Source organism: Arachis hypogaea, chromosome 9 (assembly GCF_003086295.3).
Source record: "Arachis hypogaea cultivar Tifrunner chromosome 9, arahy.Tifrunner.gnm2.J5K5, whole genome shotgun sequence".
In the NCBI taxonomy this organism is placed as follows: Eukaryota; Viridiplantae; Streptophyta; class Magnoliopsida; order Fabales; family Fabaceae; genus Arachis; species Arachis hypogaea.
Window position 1 is genome coordinate 60,659,290 of NC_092044.1, and position 21,577 is coordinate 60,680,866.

Sequence of the window (21,577 nt, forward strand, 5' to 3'; positions counted from 1 at the left end):
CCTCCCTCAAGGCATCATAATCACAGGTCATACACTGCATTATCACTTCTGCATGCTCATAAGCATCTGTGGCACCATTCTTAGGTAGGCAATGCAATACATCCTCAATGGTAGCCTCACTAACTAGAATCTGACTGCTTCATAGATAAACTGAATCAAGATTCGCTATGAAGAAGTTATAGTAGAATTTTTTGACCCATGATGTGTTTATCCTTCCCAATTCTCTATCAACAAAGCCCAGGCCTTGTCCCTCAATGCGGGCCATCATGGAGTGCCTCAGGTCATTGGGAAGGACCAATTTCTTCTCAATGTTCAGATTTTTCTTCCGATAGGTTGGGAAGCGTAGCTCACAGTACAAGTTAGGAAACTTGGCTGTGTAAGTGGGCTGAAGCTGTTGGTTCGCCTCATCCACTTCATTTAGTGGGTTTTTGGCATAGTGGGCATAAGGAGAAAGAGTAGGCACTTGAAGTGTCTTCCTCTTGCTAGAGGTAACCTTGGCTTTCCCTTTATCAGCCATCCTAAAAAATAGAAATAACAGGATATAAACACTTAAACACGTAGAGGAAAGAAAGCAAGGAATGACACATTCAGAAAACAAGAGGATAGACCTATAATCATGAAGTGAGTTAAGAAATCGGAATTCTTAGAATGCGAGAAATATGATTCAGAAATCAAACAAAGCCACAAACCAAAAATCCAAGCCATATTTGCACAATGCCTGTTCACTAAGCCTAATAAGCGTCATACCAAAAGAATGGTGAGAGGGTCAGTTTGAAAGTGAAAAGAAAAGTTAATTGGTTAATGAAATTAGGGGTTAGGGAACCGGTTCAAAAATTAGTAGTATGATGGTTATTGGCTCAATTAATGATAAATGCACAAAGTATGGAAAATACGTGATGGGTTGGAAATTAGATTCCAACACAAAACTCATCGACAAGTGTACCGGGTCACATCAAGTAGTAAAACTCACTTAGAGTGAGGTTGATCCCACAAGGATTGATGGATCAAGCAACTTTAGTGAGTGATTAGTCTTGTCAAGCTAACATTGGTGAATTGAAGTGAAATTGAAGCAACATAATGTAAATAGCAGTGAATTTAAAGTTGTAGAAAGTAAATGAGCAGAATCTTAAAGAGCAAGAAATGTAAATTGACAGAATCTTAAATGATAAGAAATGTAAATTGTATCAAATGTAAGAGGGGTTGGGTGCTCGAAAGTAAAGGAGGCAATAGATCAATCAATCAGGACAATTGCATAAAATGTAAAGGTGCAGGAAAGTAAATCAAGCTCAATGTGAATGTGAAATTGCATAATAGAATTGCTCAGATTTGCAGGAAGAGTATATCAAGCTCAATGGAAAAGTTGAATTACAAAAGAATAGAATTACAGATTTGCAGGACAAGTAAATTTGGATCTCAACAATTTCAAATGTAAACTTGCAGAAAGTAAATTTGTAAGAAAGAAAAGTGTAGCAGAGAATTTCAAAAATTGAAAATTTGCATAAGCCAACTTGAATTCAATTGTAACAGAAATGTAAAATTACAGAAGAGGAAAAGAAAGCTAAGCTCTCTACCAGAGACTTCTACCCTACTCCTAATGCTCTCTAGCAGAGCCAACCTTTTTTCTAAAATGAAACTAATGCCATTTTTTAGGATTTTTACAAAAATAAAAAATGAAATTGAAAACAAATTACAATTAAAATGAAATTCCTAATCTAATTGTTTCTTGTGCCTTTGAGTCATGTCCATGGGCTTTGCTTGCTTTGGGTTTGAAGAAGAGTTGATCCGGATGGCTTGGTTTAAGTGGTTTGGAGGCATGGATCAAGATTGCTTGGTTCAAGTTAGTTTGGTGTGTGGGAACCTTCGAGGGGAGCGCTCGGTTAACTAAAGCAACATAGCGCTCAATTGCCTTGGCCCACGCTTCGAACCAAGCCTTCCTTCATAGCGCTCGGTTACTTGTTTTAATGTAGCGCTACTTCTTGCTTCCCTTGTGTGAAAGTCACGATAAAGGTGACTTAGTGAGCGTAGCGCTCACTTTTGAGCGCTGGAGTATTTGAGCGCTGGCCTTGCTTGGTTCTCCTCTTCAAACCTTGCTGGCTTCATTTTGTGATTGGTTTTTGGGCCTTAAAGAGGCCTTTCATTTGTACTTCAATTTTATGCTAAATATGGATTGCTATATATCGTTGGAAAGCCTTGAATGTCAGCTTTTGAATGCAACTGAAAGCGCATCAGTGGGACATCTGTAGCTTAAGTTATGGTCCTTTGAAGAAGGCATGGTCATGCTGTTTTGGAGGCCGAAAATGCTCTTTGAGCGCTGGCAGTTTGGAGGCCAAACTTAGCGCCAGCTTCTGAGGCCCATCCCTGAGGTTCACCCCATACTATTATATATGGTTGGAAAGCTCTAGATGTCTACTTTTCAATGCAATTAAGATCGCGTCATTCCAAGCTCTACAGCGCAGGTTATCCTCCTTGGAAGGTGAAGAGATCAGCTGTCCTTACTGCAGGTTGATACCATGTTCATATATGCAATTTTAGGGCATATTTTCTCCCTCAGATTTAGTGTTCACTATGCAGTGCCATATATGCTTGGAAAGCTCTAGATGTCTACTTTTCAATGCCACTAAAATCACCTCATTTGGAGTTTTGTAGTTCGCGTTATTCTTGTTGGAGTTTGAAGAGGTCAGGATTGCAAATCCTCTTTGCTTAACTCAAAAGGCTCTTTGAGTTTGTTTCCTACTCTTTTGCCACCTTGGGAGTATGATTCTTCTTTTAGTGCTTTTATTGCTCCTTCTCCTTCATCCTTTCACCTATCATCAAATAAACAAATACATCAAAGCCTTGGCATAATCATCAAATCTTGCATAATTCATATTATCAACTAAATCTTGCAAGAAATTTAATGAAAATGCATAGAATTACCAATGTTTGATTGAATCAAGACAATCATGAAATTCTCACCCAAACACTTACTTATTGCCTATAAATGCATGAAAACCAAGTGAAAACTAATGAAATAGGCTTGTGAAACTAGCCTAAGATGACTTGTCATCACAACACCAAACTTAAACCTTGCTTGTCCCCAAGCAAGAAAAGAATCATGCAATAAAGATTGACAACCCAAGGTAAGAAGAATTGCAACTCAATGTTCATGGTTTGCTAGTTTTCTTTGCATGCTACAATCACAAAAGAAGTGTAAATGATTGATGCTCCTATCTAGCTCATTTTATGAAATCTTCTCCTTATGTTTCTTCCTTGAAACAAGCTTTTGATTTTCTTATTAGCTTCTCCTTTTGGGTATTTTACCCCATGAGTTGATAACAAAGCTACGACTCTAAATACTTTGTTTTCAAGTATTATCACTTGATACATGAGCACCACAAGCATTTGAATTAAAGGACTTCATTAAGCTCATTCTTTCTTTTCTTGACTCTCTAATCATTGACGCTCAAAGCCTTGAGCTTTGAGGGAGTGCATTTGCACTTGAGCCTAGCCTTGACTCTAAGTGTTTTGTTTTCAAGCTTTTTGCCAGATTCATAAACACCACAAGTACTTAACAAGGATATTGTCATTGGTACTCAGAGCCTTCAGCTTTCTCATTCTTTCCCTTTTGCTTTTCTTAATATACAATTGCTTCTTCAAGGTTTTCATGATTTCAAAAGATTTCACAAAATGTACTAGATGAAAACTTCAATTAAATAAAATCTAATGCAATTGAGCGACAATTACTCACACTAGCCTTTCAATACTTGTATGTACATGCTAAGTTCTTCTTTAATTCCTTGTTTGTTTATGATCATGATAATTTATTGCTTTTGAACTCACAGAATTCAAGTTGGTAGTCATAATGTCACAGCAATATGTTACAAATCAAAATTCAGGCTATGCTTATTCATACACACATGTAAACAGAGAAGATAAAGACAAACATGCAATTTAAGGTGCTGGAAATAAATGAGAGGAAAAGGAAATTTACAATCTTGTAATTCATCTTCCCTATTGTTGTCATTTTCCTTCCATTCTTCCCTTTCCCCTACCAACTTCAAAATACTTGCTCATCCTCAAGCAACAATTAGAACAGTGGTGATGGGGCTAACACGGATCATGAGTGTCTTACACAATGAAATGTTAGTAGTACATGTGTTTAAAGCAAGCAAAATAAAAAATAACAATGTAGACACAGAGAAACAGAGACATTGTAATTCCAAACATAAGAGGGTGTGCATGATACATTGCATAAAAATATAAGTGGCACATGATGTGTGGAAAACGATCCAACACAAAACTCACCGGCAAGTGTACCGGGTCGCATCAAGTAATAATAACTCACATGAGTGAGGTCGATCCCACAGGGATTGAAGGATTGAGCAATTTTAGTTTAGTGATTGATTTAGTCAAGCGAATCAAGTATTGGTTGAGTGATTTATGATTGACAGAAGCTAAATTGCTTGAAATGTAAAGGGGGAAGGGAAAATTGCAGTAAATTAAAGAGCAAGAAAGTAAAAGAGCTAAATCTTAAGGTGCAAGTAATATAAATTGCAGAAACTTAAAATGCAAGAAATCTAAATTGCTTGAATCTTAAATGCATCAGGGATGTGGGATTGCAGAAATTAATCAAGGAAAATTAAATTGCAACAAGTAGAAGAGTAGAGGATTGATTCAATGGAACTAGATCTTGACAGAAAAGTAAAAATGCCTTGAAGAGTAAACAGAGAAATACTGGTGCTTAATTTGCAGCAAAACAAGTGCTTAAGTTGCAGCAAGTAAAAATTGGGTTCAAGATCTCAGGAGTAGAAGAGACTAGATAACAAGTCTAGATCTCAAACCCTTCCTTGATCCAACAAGAACAGTTGCAGCGTAAAGAAGAGAAGTGAATTGCAGAATTAAAGAGAAGATGAAGCAGTATGTGAATTTCAATTATGCAGAAAAAGTAAACAAGAGATCTCAAGGTGAGATTGAAATAGAATTTCTTCAATTCTCTACCCAAGATTCAAAACAAGAAAAGTAAAAAGTGCTCAAGCAAGAACAAGGAAGAAGAGAGATCAATTCTCCTTCCCAATTCTCCAAGATCTCACTTCCAAACTCTCAAAATAAAATTCAAAATGAAGTCTCCAAATGTAAAAGTTCAAAAGTCAAAAAGAAGGTCCTAATTATATCAAACTATCTCCTATTTATACACTTTCTATTCTTGGATTTTGGAATTTGAATGGGCTTTTGATTTGGTGAAGAAATGAATTAAATTGAATTTTTAATCCAATTTTCAGCCCATGAAGAATTTGGCTCCATGAGGTTGCTCTGCTCTTGTGGAGAGCAGAGCAGGGAAATCTAGCATGAGGCCTCGTGCGTGCGTGCTGAGTGTGTAGCATCAGGATGCTGCCCTGCCCTTGCGAAGAGCAGGGCAGTGAGCGTGCGTGCTTGCTGCTGGCCGTGCCAATTTGTGTGCGCGCCCAAACTCCTAGCCGTGCGTCAATGTGCTGCCCGTGCCATGCTAAGGAACACTGCTCTGCTCTTCTTGTGGGCGGCGCAGCAAGGCAACCAAGGGTCCTTGGTTCGAAACTTGGTGGGGGCATACGCTGCCCCTTTCTCCTTGGCTTTCTTGGCACCAAAGTAGCGCCTAGTTCCTTGCTTCCCCAAGGTGCTGTGTTCGATTCTTGGAGATTAAAAACAAGCCAATTTTGGCTTGTTTTCCTTGTTTTTGATCGCTACTTCCTTCCCCTCTTGTCTTGGGTTCGAAACCCATGGGTAGCACTAGGAGAGCAATTTCCTTTGAATTTTTCTTGCATGGAGCCCGATATTGCTCTTGAGGAGGGCAGGGCAGAATTTTTTCTTCCTTTGGTCCTTGGCATAGAATTGTGCTCCGCTCTTATGGAGGGCAGGGCAGTGATGTTTTGGAGGCTTGGTTCATTATGCTGCTCTCTTGGAGGATAGTGTGCTCTTGTGGAGAGTAGTGTTGCTTCCTCCTTCAATGTTGCGCCACACTTCTCCTTCTTTCACCACACCATTTTCTTCCCTTGGCCACACTTCTTAAGCCACGTTTTTCTTCTTTTCTTCTTTTCTTCACCTACAAGAAATCAAAACAACCAATCAAAGTATCTCCAAACTCATAAGGTTTATAATTTATTAAAAATCAATTAATTTTAGCTCAAACCTCATGATTTAGCATCAATTAAATGGTGGTTGTTTGATTTAAAGAAGTCATGCATTTTCATTCCAAATTACTTACTTAGGATGCAAGAAAGTGCATAAAGACTAGTGAAACAAGTGAAATTAGCTTGAAAAATGGGTATATGATGACTTGTCATCACAACACCAAACTTAAATCTTGCTTGTCCCCAAGCAAGCATCAACACTAAGAGAAAATGAAATGAACAAGAAAAGCAAACATATCCTTATTAGGCATATAGTAGAACTTGATTCATGGAGTTTTTATGTAGACAATGATAACTCAGTTATTGTTTGCTGTTACATAATATACACTTTTCCTCGAAGGCTTACTAAGCTTGCTGTTATAAGGTCTACTTTTTACTTGCTCCCTTGCTAACTTTTCTTTTCCTTTTTTACTTAACAAGCTTATTCTTCTTTGAAGGCTTTGTGTCAAATGTTGCTGTAGCTTTTGGCTTTATTTTTACTCAACATCTTTCCACCACAGACACATGGCTCACTATTTTCTCCTAGGATCATTGATGCCCATCATCTCTTTGGATAACTAAATGTTCTGTAGCTAGGTTGCTCTTTATTGTGGACTTTCAATTGGCCATCCCAAATCAGTTGATCTAAGTGGCCATGTTTTAAAATACCCCTTAGAATTTACTTATCCAAGCATATCCTAGTACAAGAACACCACAGGCATGTGTCCTAGGGTCCAAGCTATTGGTGTCCAGCCTTTATTCTTTGTTTTTCTTACCACATTGGCTTTTTCCACTTCCTTTTCTTTCTGTTTTATTTTGTTCTCAAGGGTCTTTTCTTTACTGATAGGAACCTTTATGACAGCAAGCTAGCTCACACTTCAATGAAAATGACATTATGCAGCAATTATTTCATGAGTTATGCATTTAATCAGACACATATACCACCATTAACTTCCATTCTATCTTATGCAACATTAGATATTTACTCTCTAATTCAAACATTTCTCTTTTATTTAAGCATATGGGAAACAAAACAAAATTTAAAGCTAAGTGATGGATGACAAGCATTATGCAGGTCAGCATACTTAACAAGTAATTCCACTTGCAACTAGGTAAACACTTTAGCAAGATATATAAGGGTTCCCAGATTCAAAACAATTTACAACAGCAAGGATTAAGTTTAGACACAACCTTTGAAGTTGCAACCCTTTGATTCTTCTTTCTGCTGTGTTCTCTTTGAGTTAAGATGCACAATATCTTCAATGGTTGACTAATGTCCTGCATAGTTCTCAAAGGTTGCTTGCTTCTCAAGCCTTTGTGCAATTGGTTAGTCTAAAAATGATTATGGCTTTTTGAACTTGCTTTGGTGTGTGAACACCAAACTTAGTTCTTTGCCACTATTTTTCATGCATCAACTTAACCATATGTGAAATCTTGTTCTTGCTAAAAGTGATGGAACTAAAAACTAAAAAAAAAAAATTAACCAGATGGTTGAATGAATTGTCTAGTTGCTTGGAGCTAGCATTCTGTATAAGGTGAGAATGTTTTTAAATGAGATTTTGGTGGAACACCAAACTTAGAATCTTTCATTCTCCCTTAAATTATTTTGGTGTGCAACACCAAACTTAGCTCCTTGCAATGCATACCAATTATTCAACATTTTTATTGAAAAAGCTATGAAAAGAAAACTACCTCAGGTTGGGTTGCCTCCCAACAAGCGCTTCTTTATTGTCACTAGCTTGACATCCTTCATTTTTGCTTCAAGAAGGCTGTAGGCTCTGAACCTCTTTTTCCTTGTCCCATTGTCCTCCTAGGTACAGTTTTGCTCTGTGACCATTTGCTGTGAATCGACTTTTTGTTGCTTCGTCTAGCAATTCAATACTCCCATAAGGAAAAACCTTAGTTACCAGATATGGACCAGTCCACTTAGATTTAAGCTTGCCAGGGAACAGCTTGAGTCGTGAGTTGTACAAGAGTACTTGTTGCCCAGGTTTGAATTTTTCTTCAAGATCTTCCTGTCATGCCACCTTTTGGCTTTTTCCTTGTATATCTTGGCATTTTCATAGGCTTCTAACCTAAATTCATCCAGCTCATTTAGCTGCAACAACCTTTTCTCCCCTCTTGCTTCAGAGTCAAGGTTTAGGAGTTTAGTAGCCCAAAAGGCTTTGTGTTCAAGCTCTACAGGGAGGTGACAAGATTTGCCATATAATAGCTGAAAGGGGGACTTCCCAATGGGAGTTTTGAAAGCTGTCCTATATGCCCAGAGTGCATCTTCCAACTTCCTAGCCCAATCCTTTCTTGTGCTTCCTACTGTCTATTCTAGGATCTTCTTCAATTCTCTGTTTGCTAGTTCAGCTTGCCCATTAGTCTGAGGGTGGTATGGTGTGGCTACTTTATGAATAACTCCATATTTATGAAGTAGTTTCTCCATTTGTTTGTTACAAAAATGACCACCACCATCACTAATAAGACCTTTGTGTACTCCATATCTAGTGAAAATATGCTTCTTGAGGAATTGAAGGATAATTTGTGCATCACATGTAGTTGTAGCTATGGCTTTCACCCATTTTGAGACATACTCCACTGCTACCAAGATATATCTGAAAAAATAGGAAGGGGGAAAGGGTCCCATGAAGTCAATGCCCCATAGATCAAATAATTCTAATTCCAAAATGAAATTCTATGGCATCTCATTCCTTCTTGTCAATCCTCCTGCTCTCTGGAATTCATTACATTGGTGAACAAACTCTCTGGTATCTTTGAAGATAGTTGGCCAATAGAAGCCACACTGCAGTATCTTTGCAGCTGTTCTTTCTAGACCAAAGTGTCCACCATAAGCTGAACCATGGCAATGCCACAATATATCCCTTATTTCACTCTCAGGGACACACCTTCTAATCACTCCATCAGAACATCTCTTGAACAGGAAGGGTTCATCCCACAAGAATTTCCTTGCTTCATTGATTAACTTCTTCACTTGTTGCTTAGAAAACTCTTGAGGTATCTTCCTCCCCACTTTGTAGTTTGCTATGTCAACAAACCAAGGTGCTTGCTGGATTTGGAAAAGGTGTTCATCCGGAAAGCTTTCATTCACGGGTTGGGAGGCTTTTTGATTTGTTTCTTATGGTAGTCTCGACAAATGATTAGCAACTTGGTTTTCAGTGCCCTTCCTGTCCTTTACTTCAATGTCAAACTCTTGTAGGAGCAATATCCACCTGATAAGTCTTGGTTTGGCATCCTGCTTTGACATTAAATACTTAAGGGCAGCATGGTCAGTATAAACCACAATTTTGGATCCTATCAAATATGATCTAAACTTATCAAATGCATAAACTACAGCTAATAATTCCTTCTCTATTGTGGTGTAATTTTTTTGAGCCTCATTCAACACCTTACTTGCATAATATATGACATGATGTAAGTTTCCCTTCTTTTGTCCAAGCACAGAACCAATTGCAATATCACTTGCATCACACATGAGTTCAAAAGGTAGTTCCCAATTCGGGGGTGTGATGATTGGTGCTGTTGTGAGTCTGTTTTTTAAAGTTTTAAAGGCATGCTGGCAGTTTTCATCAAAAACAAAAGGATTATCAATCATTAACAGATTACTCAAGGGTTTGGCTATTTTAGAAAAATCCTTGATAAACCTTCTATAAAATCCTGCATGCCCCAAGAAACTTCTAACAGATTTCACATTAGTTGGTGGAGGAAGCTTCTCTACGATCTCCACCTTTGCCTTGTCAACCTCTATCCCTTTTCTTGAAACTTTGTGACCAAGAACGATCCCCTCGGGTACCATGAAATGACACTTCTCCCAATTCAAAACCAAATTAGTTTCTTGGCATCGTTTCAAGACAAGAGTTAGATGTTTCAGGCAAGCATTAAAATTGTCACCAAAAACAGAAAAGTCATCAATGAAAACCTCTAAAAACTTTTCGACCATATCTGAAAAAATGGAGAGCATACACCTCTGAAAGGTGGCTGGGGCATTGCATAGCCCAAACGGCATCCTTCTATAGGCGAAAAATCCAAATGGACATGTGAATGAAGTCTTTTCTTGGTCCTTTGGATCTACCGCTATCTGATTATACCCAGAATAGCCGTCCAGGAAGCAATAGTAAGCATGGCCGGCCAATCTTTCAAGCATTTGGTCAATGAAGCGAAGTGGGAAATGATCTTTGCGTGTGGCATCATTCAGCCTCCTATAGTCAATACACATCCTCCATCCTGTCACAGTTCTTGTGGGAATGAGTTCATTTTTCTCATTAACAATGACTGTCATCCCACCCTTCTTTGGTACCACTTGAACTGGGCTTATCCATGAGCTATCGGAGATAGGATAGATTATCCCTGCATTCCACAACTTCATTACCTCCTTCTGGACAACTTCCTTCATTGTGGGATTTAGCCTTCTCTGAGGTTGAACCACTGGTTTGGAATTGTCCTCCAAGAGGATTTTATGCATACACACTGCAGGGCTGATGCCTTTCAGGTCATCAATGGTCCATCCTAAACATCCTTGTGAGCTCTGAGTACATCAAGAAGTTCTCCTTCTTCCTTTTTTGTCAGTGATGAATTCATGATTACTGGAAAACTTTCTGACGTGCCAAGGAATGCATATTTGAGATGGGTGGGTAATGGCTTCAGTTCTTGTTTTTGTACTTCTTCCTTCTTGCTTGGTTTCACCTCCTTGTCAATAGAGATTTCAGCTACTTGTTCCTCTATTTTCTCTTGGTTTTTTTCCTTTTCTTGCTCATGATGCTTAGTGTCTAACATTTCTTCCACCAAGCTTTCTATCATGTCCACTCTCAGGTAATCCTCTTGCTTAGGAGGGTGTTGCATTGACTTAAAAACATTTATGACCATTTGCTCATTGTGTACTCTGAAGATCATCTCCCCCTTTTCCACATCGATAATAGCTCTTGCAGTTGCTAGAAACGGTCTTCCCAGGATGATTGAATTATTTCCTTCTTCTTCAGTGTCCAAGATCATAAAATCCGCAGGGAAGATAAACTCTCCAACTTTTACTAATAGATTTTCCACAATTTCATTAGGTGTTGATGCTACGATTTTAGGAAATTGCACGATCGGCAAAAATTCCTTCCGGCAAGTGCACCGGTTATCGTCAAGTAAAAACTCACAATAGAGTGAGGTCGAATCCCACAAGGATTGGTTGAGTGAGCAATTCGGATTAGAAGTGTGTTCTAGTTGAGCGGAATCAAGATTTAGATGAGAATTGCGGAATGTAAAATTGGCGGGAAACGTAAATGGCAAGAAATTGAAATTGCGGAATCTTAAATTGCATGAATTAAAGAGCGAGAAGCTAAATTGCTGAAATTAAAAAGGGATCGGGGTGATTGCATGAATTTAATTGCAGAATGTAAAGAGAAAAGTGGTAGATCAGAAATGGGGAATTCATTGGGTTTCAGGAGATATTGAGATCTCCGAATCAAAACATTTTTATCCCTTCCTCAACCAATGCATTCATTGAATTTTGCTTGGCAATATTATATGATTGGATCCCAATCCCTTGGCTTACCAATTCTCTCTAAAAACAAACAAATTCCCAATCCCTTGGTTTAAATGTTCATAAGAAGAGATGATGCTCGATCACTGATTATACCACACAGTTTCATGAACCACAATTTGGTAGGATTACATGTCACAATATCCATCCAAACCCCAATCCAATTCACTGTGAGAAAGCTTCTCTAGCATGAATCCTCCATTCCTTTCCCAAGGTTCCGAAGGATTCCAATTATGGATAGTTTCTTTCCCAAGACAACTAACCAATGGAATTAGATCGAGAAGCTTTCTAACAAAATTCAAGAGAAAATATTGAAGAAGAAGATAAAAACTATTATTGATTCATTGAATTACAATAGAGCTCCCTAACCCAATGAAAGGGGTTTAGTGAGTCATAGCTCTGAATTCAATTACAAAAAGTATGAAAACTCGAAAAATGATCCCCAAAAGTCCTTCACTAACTTAAATTCTATCCTATTTATACACTTTCTAAATTGAGCTTCTGTTGTGTTTCTTGGGCTTTGAGGCCTTTCCCTGATTTCCTTTTGCTTTGGGTTTATGATCCATAATCCTGATGAGGCTGCTGATCCAATTCTGTAACATTCATTGCGCCAACTTAGTGATAATCAAGTAATGACACATGACTCAACAAATTGAAATTCCAGACTCATCAATTCTTCAGGCCCAATCCCATAAACCATGATATTCAATTGGGTTTCATACCAGAGTACGTTTAAGTTAATGTTTGTGCTCAAATGCTAACTTAAACTGCAATATCTTTGGCCCAGAAACCTTTTCAAACAGTGGCGTTTAAGTTGCAGTTTAAGCTTAAACTGCAACTTAAACGCCAGACACTTCCAGTGATGCCTTTTGTGGAAGCACGTTTAAGTTCCAGTTTAAGCTTAAACTGGAACTTAAACGTTGGACACTCCTGGAGGTGGTATAACTCAAGCACGTTTAAGCTTCAATTTAAGGTTAAACTGAAGCTTAAACGTGGAAATGGAAGAAAGCAACCCTGGAGGGTAAAGTAGTCAAACACGTTTAAGCTTCAGTTTAAGGTTAAACTGAAGCTTAAACGTGGAAATGAAGAAAGCAACCCTGGAGTGTGGAATGGTCGAACACGTTTAAGCTCCAGTTTAAGCTTAAACTGGAGCTTAAACGTGGAAATGAAGAAAGCAACCCTGGAGGAGAATTTTGGTCGAACACGTTTAAGCTCCAGTTTAAGGTTAAACTGGAGCTTAAACGTGGAAATGGCTCCCTGGTGCATTTCTCATTTCTGTCGTTTAACTTCCAGTTTAAGGTTAAACTGGAGGTTAAACGCCACTTTCAGCTTTTCCTCAGCTTTCATGATTTTGGCGTTTAAGCTCCAGTTTAAGCTTAAACTAGAGCTTAAACGCCACTGATAGTTCCCAGCATTATATGGCTTGGCAGTTTAAGTTCCAGTTTAAGCTTAAACTGGAACTTAAACTCCACATGTGATATTCAAGCTTCCTTTATTGATTTTGTTGCTTCCTTGCTTAGCCTCTTCTTCCCTGAAATCATCCAAACAACTGCATCAAAGTCTTGCAAAATTTCATGAGAAATCTTCCATTCATAGCATTCAAGTAATATAACTAAAAACTCATGGAATTTGCATCAAAATCATACTGTTTGGATGGTTCATTGCTTTGTTATTCATTTAACCATTCTTGGTTACTTTAAGCTCAAGAAAATGCATAAAACAACTAAAACTAACAGAAAAATGCTAGTGAAACTAGCCTAAGATGCCTTGGCATCACAACACCAAACTTAATACTTGCTTGTCCCTAAGCAAGTCCTGAGTTATTTGAGAAGAAAGTATGAAACAGAAAGCAATTACATTGGCTATATTAGCAAGCATTTGAAGTTCATCAGAAGGGTTTTATGTAGAAAGTTGCAGCATCACTTTTTCATTCTTATCAGGCAAGATTATCACTTTTTCATTGCATCCATTAAACACTGCTATGGCCTCTTGTTATTCTTATGTCCTTGGCACTTTTCTCTTCTTTGTTTTTCTTTTTCTTAGAGCTCCTTTGCTCCTTGTTTGCTCAGTGTCATGTGTTGCACAAGCCTTTGGCATTTTCTTTTTCTTATCAGTGCATTACACATATCCACTACAGGCATTTTAGTTCACATTTCTTCTTGAGACATTGGTGCCCAGCACCTCTTTGTGTGACTAAATGTTTTGTATTTAGGTTGCTCTTGATAATGGACTTTTGGTTGATAATCCCGGGTTAGTTAACCCAAGTTACCAAGTGTTGAAACACTCCTCAGAACCTATTCATCCAAGCATATCCTTAATACATAAACACCACAGGCATTTGTCTCAGAAGTTCAAACCATTGGTGCCTAGCTTATTTTCTCCATTTTTTTTTTGCTTTTTGGTTGCCTTTTTCAGTGGCTTTTTCTTCTTCTTTTTCTTTCTTTTTTATGGCCAAAGACATTTATTCATCAAGATCCATAGACATTATTCAACTTCTACACAAAAATGATAATTCTACACTCAATTTCCAGTGAGCTGACTAAACAATCAAGCATGCATACAACCACTTAATTCTACTTGATTTGTCACTAAATGAGCCAAGTTACTTTTGTTCAAACTTTTCTTTTATTTTTGGAAACAGAACAAGCATGGAAAGCATTTGTTTAAGAAGGTGAAGTTATATCCAAACATCTAGGCATTCACTTTATTCAAAGCAGTAAACCAACACTCATACTAAAAACTTCACATTCCAGAAAGATTCAACAATTACAGTTTAAACCAGAACAAGCATGCTTTTGTTTGCCTTTTAAAGAATGGTCAAGGAACAACACCACCTTGTGAAATTTCTTGTTTTCTCTTTGTTGCCAGGAAACAATTTGATTTCTCCTTCTTTTCCTAGTTGTTGCTTCATGTTCTTTCTAAGATCCTTGTTTCCTTTCCTGCAAAAAGTGATGAAGTTGCTTGCTTCTCAAGCACTTGAGTGGTTAGCTCACTATGTATGGGCAAGTGTCTGAGTCTTAAGTTGGTGTGTGAACACCAAACTTAGTCTCCTACTTACTCCTCTGCTCTTTGAATCCTTGAATTCTCCTTGGAATGAAGTTGCTGCTAAGGATTTTAAGCATTTCTGTGATTGCTTAGAATGGTTGTTCCTTTCATATAATTCAAAGTTTGTTGTGTTCAGTTGATCTGTATGGTGGAACACCAAACTTAGAGTCACACATTCCCCTTTGAATTATTGATCCACGAATTCATTGTTTAGTATGAAACACCAAACTTAATTCTTTGCAATGCACAGAAACTACTTCACCTTTTTATTGAAACAAATAAAAGAAACAGCAAAGGAGTATTACCTCAGGTTGGGTTGCCTCCCAACAAGCGCTTCTTTAACGTCATTAGCTTGACGGTCAGCTTCCTCAGTTGAGGTGATATTTAACCTTGTCCTTCTCCTCCACATCTCCCAAGTAATGTTTGAGTCTTTGACCATTCACAGTGAAGGTTCGTTGTGACTTTTCTTCCATGATTTCTACTTGTCCATATTGGGAGACCTTGGTGACAAGGAATGGTCCAGACCACCTTGATTTTAGCTTCCCTGGAAATAGCTTCAGCCTAGAATTGTAGAGCAATACTTTTTGTCCCTCTTCAAATTTCCTTGGGGCTATGTTGCTGTCATGCTTCTTCTTTGGTCTTTCTTTGTAAATTTTGGCATTCTCATAAGCTTCAGCTCTGAATTCTTCCAACTCTTGAATTTGCAACATCCTTCTTTCTCCAACAGCTTTGCTGTCCAAGTTCAAGAGTTTCAAGGCCCATAATGCCTTGTGCTCCAACTCCAGTGGCAAATGGCAAGCTTTTCCATATACTAGTTGGTAAGGAGACATTCCAATTGGTGTTTTGAAAGCTGTCCTATATGCCCAAAGAGCATCATCTAGCTTAATCGACCAGTCCTTCCTTGAAGTTCCCACAGTCTTTTCCAGAATTCTTTTGAGTTCCCTATTAGATATTTCGGCTTGCCCGCTTGTCTGTGGATGGTATGGTGTGGCTACCTTGTGTTTGACTCCATATTTTAGAAGCAATGCTTCTAATGGTTTGTTGCAGAAGTGGCTTCCTCCATCACTGATGATTGCTCTTGGAACCCCAAAATGGCAAAAAATGTGTTTTCTGAGGAAGTTCATGACTACCTTATTATCATTGGTTGGAGTTGCTATTGCTTCAACCCATTTGGAGACATAGTCTACTGCCACAAGAATGTAATTATTTGAGTATGAGGTGGGAAAGGGTCCCATGAAATCTATCCCCCATACATCAAACAATTCAAGTTCTAGAATGAATTGTTGTGGCATTTCATTTCTTCTTGGCAGGTTCCCCGCTTTCTGGCATTCATGGCAGTGCTTCACTAGTTCCTTTGCATCTTTGAAGATAGTGGGCCAATAAAAACCACACTGCAACACCTTAGCTGCTGTTCTTTCTCCTGCAAAATGTCCTCCATAAGTGGAGCCATGGGAGTCCCATAAGACTTTCCTTCCTTCTTCTTCTGATATGCATCTTCTGAGTATGCCATCCGAACATTTTTTGAACAATTATGGTTCGTCCCAGATGAAGTATTTGGCATCATTTACCAATTTCTTCCTTTGATGCTTGTTAAATTCCAACGGCAAACTCCCAGTGGCCTTGAAGTTTGCTATGTCTGCAAACCAGGGTGCTTTGTGAATTACCATGAGTTGTTCATCAGGAAAGCACTCATTTATATGTGTGTTTTGTGTGCTTCCTTCTTCACATGGTATCCTTGATAAATGGTCTGCCACCTTGTTCTCTACACCCTTCTTGTCTTTGATTTCAATGTCAAATTCCTGCAACAAAAGAACCCATCTAATAAGTCTTGGTTTGGATTCTTGTTTAGCAAGTAAGTATTTTAAAGCTGAATGATCAGTGAAGACAATGACTTTAGATCCAATGAGATAGGATCTAAATTTGTCAAATGCAAAGACTATTGCCAAGAGTTCTTTTTCAGTGGTTGTGTAATTCCTTTGGTTATCATTCAAGACTTTACTGGCATAATAAATCACATGTACCAAATTGTCTTTCCTTTGTCCTAACACTGCCCCAATAGCAAGATCTGATGCATCACACATCAGTTCAAAAGGTAAGTTCCAATCAGGTGGGGCAATGATAGGTGCAGAGGAAAGTTTTTGCTTCAAAAGTTCATAGGCTAGCATGCAATTTTTATCAAATACAAAGGGTGTATCAGAGACAAGCAAGTTACTCAAAGGTTTGGCTATTTTAGAAAAGTCTCTAATAAACCTTCTGTAAAAGCCAGCGTGTCCCAAAAAATTCCTAACTGCCTTGACATTACTTGGTGGAGGTAGTTTTTCAATGAGTTCCACCTTAGCTCTGTCCACCTCAATGCCTCTATTAGAGATTTTGTGGCCAAGGACTATTCCTTCTGTGACCATGAAATGACACTTTTCCCAGTTTAATACTAGGTTGGTCTCTTGGCATCTCTTAAGCACCAAGGCAAGGTGGTGTAGGCAGCTAGGAAAAGAATCTCCAAACACAGAAAAATCATCCATGAAAACCTCAATAAATTTTTCAATCATGTCCGAAAAGATGGACAGCATGCATCTTTGGAAAGTGGCAGGTGCATTGCACAATCCAAAGGGCATGCGTCTATAAGCAAAAACTCCATATGGACAAACAAATGATGTTTTCTCTTGATCTCTTGGATCAACTACTATCTGATTATAGCCTGAGTATCCATCCAGAAAGCAATAGTAAGCATGTCCTGCAAGCCTTTCAAGCATCTGATCCATGAACGGGAGTGGGAAATGATCTTTTCTGGTGGCTTCATTGAGCTTCCTGTAGTCTATGCACATCCTCCACCCAATGACAGTTCTTGTGGGTATGAGTTCGTTCCTCTCATTTGGCACCACAGTTATGCCACCTTTCTTGGGAACTACATGGATGGGACTAACCCATGGGCTATCAGAAATGGGGTAGATTACCCCTGCCTGCCATAACTTCATGACCTCCTTTTGTACCACTTCTTTCATGACGGGATTCAATCTTCTCTGAGCTTGAATGGAGGGTCTAGCATCCTCTTCTAACAAGATTTTATGCATGCATATGGATGAACTTATCCCCTTCAAATCAGCTAGGGTCCATCCAATGGCATCTTGATGAGTTTGTAGCACCTTGATCAATTCTTCTTCCTGTTCTTGGCTCAGGGCAGAGCTAATGATAACAGGATGGCTCTCATCACTACCCAAGTATGCATACTTGAGATTAGGGGGCAATGCTTTGAGCTCAAGTTTTGGTGCTTCCTTCTCTTCTTTCACTCTCTCTGGCATGCTTGGCATGGTTGTTTCAGCAGCCTTGATGTCACTAACTTCAATATCCTTGGTGAACTCCTCCTCTGCCACTTCCTTTGTTGTTTCCTCAAAGGTTTCTTGTACTGCAATGTCCACTACATCCACCCTCATGCATTCCTTTAGTGATTCTGATGGATAGCTCATTGCCTTGAATACGTTAAACACCAATTGCTCATCATGTAGTCTAAGAGTGAGTTCACCCTTTTGGACATCTATGATGGCTCCAGCAGTAGCCAGGAAGGGTCTTCCCAGGATTATCGAAGCTTTGGCTTCTTCCTCCAGATCTAACACCACAAAATCGGCAGGAAATATAAAATCTCCCACTTTCACCAACAAATCCTCAACTATCCCATGAGGGAATTTAAAAGTTCGATCTGCCAATTGGAGGGCCATTCTTGTTGGTTTGGCTCCCTCAATCTTCATTCTTCTCATCATTGTTAGAGACATCAAATTGATACTGGCCCCTAAGTCACACAAGGCCTTCTCCACCATGACTTCTCTTATGATGCAGGGGATTTGGAAACTGCCTGGATCCTTCAATTTCTGAGGCAATTTGTGTTGAATGATGGCACTGCATTCTTCAGTCAACAACACAGTTTCATCATTTCTCCAGCTTCTCTTCTTGGTCATTAATTCCTTTAAGAATTTTGCATAGAGTGGCATTTGCTCTATTGCCTCAGCAAACGGAATGTTGATTTGAAGCTTCTTGAAAATCTCCAAGAATCTGGAGAATTGGCCATCCTTTTCACTTTTCATCAAACGTTGAGGATATGGTGCTTTGGGTGTATAAGGCTTCAGGACCTCTTTTTCTTTTTCTTTTGTTGCAGACGGTGTAAAAGATTGTCCCTGTTCCTTGTCTCTCACATTTTCCTTTGCTTCATCCTCTGTGGTTTCCCTTGAGATCTCCTTTAGCTTCTTTCCACTTCTGAGGGTTATGGCCTTACATTCTTCCCTTGCAATAGCCTTGGCAGCATGAGAAACGCTTGGCCCAGGGGTTTGCTTAGACAAATACCCAATTTGATTTTCTAGCTTCTGGATGGCAGCTCCTTGGTTTTGCAAGTTAGAATTTACTTCTTCCTTAAAGGCTTTCAATTCGGTTATGTCTTGACCCATGGTTGCAAGCATTCCTTCTATCCTGTTTAATTGATCTTGAAATTGTTGGTTCGGATTAGGTTGGGCAGGTTGATTATTTTGGCCATGATATGGTGGTTGGGAGTAAGTGTTTTGTGTGGCTTGGTATGATCTTTGGTTGGAGTTTTGGTATGTGGAATTGTTATGTTGGTTGGGGTTGTAAGGTTTGTGGTTTTGTGGTTGGGTTTGCTGGTTTCCCCACCCAAAGTTTGGGTGGTTTTTCCAGCCTGGGTTGTAAGTGTTGGAATGTGGATCATATGGTTGCCTTTGTTGATTTCCCACATAGTTGGCCTCTTCCCAATCACCTCCTTCAGTGCTTACTTCCTCTTGATCTTGTGTGTGTATTGTAGCCACTTGATTTGTTTCTAATTTCCTGGTGAGCTCTGCTAGTTGCTTGGCAAACACCTTGTTTTGGGCTAGAATTGTATCAACATGGTTCAGCTCCATGACTCCCTTAGTGTTGTGTCTCTCTGAAGCATAGTAGTACTCATTCTCAGCCACTGTCTCAATCACTTCAATGGCTTCTTCCACAGTCTTTTTCCTGTTCAATGAACCTCCTGATGAATGGTCTACAGCCTTCCTTGATTCATAAGAAAGTCCATCATAGAAAATATGCAGTTGCACCCAGTCATGGAACATGTCTGGTGGGCATTTCCTTGTCAAATCCTTGAACCTCTCCCATGCCTCGTAGAGAGTTTCACCATCTTGTTGTCTAAAAGTCTGAACCTCAGATCGAAGCCTATTGACCTTTTGTGGGGGGTAGAAACGTGCCAGAAACTTGCTTTCCACCTCATCCCAGGTTGTTAGGCTCCCCCTTGGAAATGATTCCAGCCACTTAGCTGCCTTGTCCCTAAGTGAAAATGGGAACAAGAGCAGTTTATAGGCATCTTCCTGGACTTCATTGGACTTCACAGTGTCGCAAATTCTCAGGAATTTTGTGAGATGTTGGTTTGGATCTTCATTAGCACTCCCACCAAATGAACAATGATTCTCCACCAGTGATATTAGCTGTGGTTTGAGTTCAAAATTGTTGGCCTGAATGGGTGGTTTCTGAATGCTGCTACCACAATTCCTAGAGGTTGGGTTTATGTATGAACCAAGAACCCTCCTATCGGGAATGGCATTGTTTCCATCAGCTCTCTCATGGTTGTGAACTTCTCTATCCATGTTGAGATCTAGAGCTTCCTCAAAATTGTCCTCAGATTCTCCTTCAAATTCTTCTTCTCCCAGTACTCTCTTCCCTCTTGCTTCCCTTCTAAGTTTATGAAGGGTCCTCTCTGGTTCGGTATATGGAGGAGTTGATGTCTCTCCTCTCCTACCTGTCATACAAGAACACAGCACAGGCAACAAACAAGTGAAATACTCTTGGTTAATGGAAGAGTATGGTTAGAGCAGTTGAGGAATTAATTCAAATAGTTAGTGAGTCAGTGAGTTAGTTGCTTGAATTTAAAGGCATAAAGAAAGAAAGCAAGTAACAAAGTGCAGAAATTAAAATTCAACAAGTAACTTGAACTGAATTAACAAAACAAGCAAAATGCTCAATCTAGTTAACTTCCAATTTGAGAATTGTCAATCGAAAACCAATCCCCGGCAACGGCAGGGCAGCATCTTGTGGTGCACGGCCAGCGCACCATTCTGGCGCACCAAGGGAAGTCTCGGCAGCACCAGCAGCACGCACGGGCACCATTCTGGCGCACCAAAAAGTTCTGCCCTGCCCTCCGCGAGGGCAGGGCAGCGTCCTGCACGCACCAACGCATCACACGCACGCACCAATGGGCCAGATGCATCATTTTCTGCCCTGCCCTCCACAAGGGCAGGGCAGCCTCCTGGGAGCAACATGGGCCAAAATTCAACCAAAATTTCATTAAATTCAATTCTTCTCTAAATTGAATCAAGGCCAACCAAACCTATTTCTCCTCAAATCCAAAGCAAGCAAAGCCCACATCATGACTCAAAGGCACATGGATCAATTAAATTAGGATTTTCATTTTTGTAATTTGTTTTAATTTCATTTTCATTTTTCATTTTGTAAAGCCTATAAAAAGGCATTAATAGGAGCTGAAAAAAGGAAGTTGGCTCCAATAGGGAGCATTAGGAATAGATAGCTCTCTCCCTTAGTTTTCTTTTCTATTTTGAATCTTGAGTGAGATTGGAGGAATTCTGTTTCATTCTCACTTTGAGAATTCTCTTTGTTTATTTTCTGCAGATTTCTAAGAAATTGAGGATTGAATTTGAGTTTTCATTTGCTGCTTCCATCTCTATTTCTTCATCAAACTTGTTTTCTGTTGAATCAAGGAAGGGAGTGAGATCTAGACTTGTTTTCTAGTCTCTTTGATTCCCTGAGATCTTCAATTTTATTTTGCAATTGAGTTGAGTTCTTGGCTGCTCTTCTGTTTTTTTACTGTTCCATTGGCTTTCAATTTACTTTCAAGCAA

The 21,577-nt window shown here is 39.1% G+C and overlaps 1 non-coding gene across 1 annotated transcript; it reads left to right on the forward strand.

Annotated features, from left to right (window-relative positions):
- Positions 1 to 19,779: 19,779 nt before the first annotated feature.
- Positions 19,780 to 19,883, forward strand: LOC112713942 (small nucleolar RNA R71). The gene has a single exon (XR_003158902.1). It is a non-coding gene; the product is annotated as a small nucleolar RNA R71 (small nucleolar RNA).
- The last annotated feature ends 1,694 nt before the right edge of the window (positions 19,884 to 21,577 follow it).